We start from the raw sequence: 3,026 nt of genomic DNA on the forward strand, positions 1-3,026 counted from the left end.
TTGGGTGGGGGGGGGGGGGGGGGGGGGGGGGCCCACTGGTCGTCTGACAATCAGGTTGACGTGATACGAAAAAAAATTAAAATTAAAAAATCAAAAAAAATCAAATGCTCAGAAATAAACACCACCAGCCGCGCCTGTCTCTGCCACGCCGTGTATGATGCTCACTGGCCATTTATCTACCTAGGTACCTAGGTACTTACTCTGCTTGGCCTGAAGGGGCAAATCCGCTCGACTGACAGCTTTTGGAAGGGGGCAGGCATCCCAGTCAGGGAAAGCAAAGAGGCGTGTGCATGACACGGCGACGGTGGGCGGAGGAAAAGGCCACGAGGCGGAGGGAGGGAGATTGTTCGTGTGACGGGTGGTCTGCAAGACAGCAGGGTGACGATGGTGGTTACACGCGAAGAGCAGGTAGGTAGTACGGCGATACGGACTTGGGTGAGCAGGGAGGGTGTGCTCGGGGTAGAGTGTCGGCCATGACGGCTTCTGGTCTTTGGGGATATATCCTGCGTGACGGCGCCGATGGATGCCGAGTTGCATTCTTGCACTTGCACCCGACAGGCCGAGGCAGTTCAAATGTTGTGTATCATTTTCGAGGCTTTTGCGTACTGACTTCTGCCAGGCACTGCTACTGCGTAGAGTAAGTACCTACATGTAAGACGTACCCCCACGGAGTACATATGTACGTACAGCAGCAAGGTACCAGACTTGTCAGCTTGATTGAGATCACGTCAATGGCTGGTGGTAGGTGCGTCCAAGTGCGCTCTGGGGTCCAAACTTAGACATAGGTACTACATACTAGTCGAGTCCAAGGCCACGGAACCAACAGGTAGGTAGCCAATGGTTGGCAATGTTGCCGGGCTGGCCAGCAATATCGGGGAGGTCCAGATGTCCGGTTTTGGAAGCAACGCGGGAACTAGCACGAGGTTGTGTAACGAGGCTATACGCAAAACGAGAGCCGTGCAGGTGCCCGATTGGCCTTGCTCGGATGCCAGGATGTTACGGGACGGGAAAGGGGGGAAGGGGAAAGGGAGAAGGAGGGGGGTGTGAAGAAAGAGTCTGGTAGCTCAAGTTCAGGGCCCAAGGAGCAAGTCTTGGTCTGCATGAGCGAAGCGTGCAGGTAAAAATGTGTGCATGGTGGTTGTACACGGCGTAGAGCGAAGATGGAGTTTCGTCACACGAGGAACTGGAGACTTGGAAAAAGCAGGTGAGGTGCAAAGGGGGCGCCCCCCCCCCCCAAGGAGAGAAGATTGAATGTGGGAAGACGTCAGGTGCACCGTGGCCCTGGGACGGCGTGAAGGGTGGCTGAAAACAGAGTCTTGAGACTAGTGCAAGTGCAGCCGATTCGTCAATCAATTTTTTTTTATAATGGTTGCTGGTTTTCAAAGCTATGTAGTGTAATTATATAGAATCTATCTTGTTTCTCGACGTTGCAGGTTACCAGCGGAGCGACCCACCAAGGCGACCCAATTGCAGAAAGGATTGACCACGTTGAGGAACCGCAACGTCGATGGAAATGGTGAATTGCACCACCCTGCCCCATAGACATGGTTTCGTTGCCGACTACTCGGTAGATCGATCTGGATAATTTCCCCAGTTTGTGACTAGTCGACGGAAACTAAAACGGGAACACGATCAAGCACGCCATGATGCGCGGGCAGGACATGGCTTCATTCATCGCTGGCTGCCGTTAGCACCCGACACCAACGGAGGGGGGGCGTGTGCAAGTTCGGATCGGGTTGCCGACGCTGTTCTCTGAGCCCTGGGACGGCGCCATGGGAACTAGATACTAGATCCAGAACTAGAAATAGAAACAGAGTCAGAATCAAAGCCAGGACTAAGTAGTTCGAGGGGGAAAGGTGGGCAGGCATAGCGACTAAAAAGGCGCCCGCGCCGGTTGATCTTCTGGTTCGAAAAACGGGGGGCCACTTGGCGAAACGGCGGCGGCGGCATCTAAATTGGCGACTCAAGATGGCAATGCGAGCGATAGAGGCTTGAGCGAGGCTGTTTCTAGCGGCTGACTAGGGGGCTAGTTGGTCTATGTATAACCGTGACGAACTAACGGCCTGCGATGTGATAATATCCGGATGGATGGATATAGGTGTGGAGAGGCAGGCGAAATGTTGCTTCAATGTCGGTGCTTGCCTCGGTCAACCACAGGTTACCGGGGACCTACCAAGTCGCTACCGTGGACGAGACACGGACTGACTGGCGAATGTTCCATGTTGGACCGCGGCTGCGTCTGGTAGCACTAGAGGGAATAAATAAAGCACCAGACCAGACCAGTCCAGTCAGACATGGACACTCTCACTTCACGTTCCCAGAAGTGCGGTCTGGTTTAGGTACCTGGGTAAAGTAGTTGGCTACTCCATAGAGCACATGTGCAGGTCCCGCCCCCAGGTGGCCCCTGTAACCTTCATGTTGGGAAGGTGCAATCAATCTACAGACTAGACAGGCAACAGGGTGCCTCCCATGCCGCAAAGTGCCCAGTGCATGTCAAGTGCCATCCATGTGCCTCCAGATGTCGTACCCCCGACCCCAGTCGTCACTGACCTGCCTGGGTAGGTACCTAGGCACCTAACACCTGGTCGTTCGGCCCCAGGTGGCCCCCTGCTAGCTCCAGCTGTCAACTGCTCACTTGTGCATGCGGTCGCTTTTGCTCCGTTCTCCGTACCTGCGTATGTACTTGGTCATTGGTTATTTATTTCCACATCCATTATACAATAATCCACTGTTATGTTGACATCACGCATCCTGGCCCGCACTTTATCCACTGCACATCACCACTATGCTTTTTGTTACCTTGATCACCTACCACAGTGAACGCCGTAGTAAGCAATGACACGTATACGCGATGCTGGAATTGGCCTTGCCCTTTCCAGCCCAGCCTGTTTTTGCGACTAGTGCCCCGGCTACACTGTGCGAAACTCCATTTTGCTATACGGCCCGATATATCGCATCACCACCCACTGTCCATCATCAGCAAACAACTTGGAACTAACTTGAATTCATCTTCATCATACCCCCCC

Source organism: Metarhizium robertsii (assembly GCF_000187425.2).
Source record: "Metarhizium robertsii ARSEF 23 chromosome Unknown MAA_Scf_1, whole genome shotgun sequence".
Classification (NCBI taxonomy): Eukaryota; Fungi; Ascomycota; class Sordariomycetes; order Hypocreales; family Clavicipitaceae; genus Metarhizium; species Metarhizium robertsii.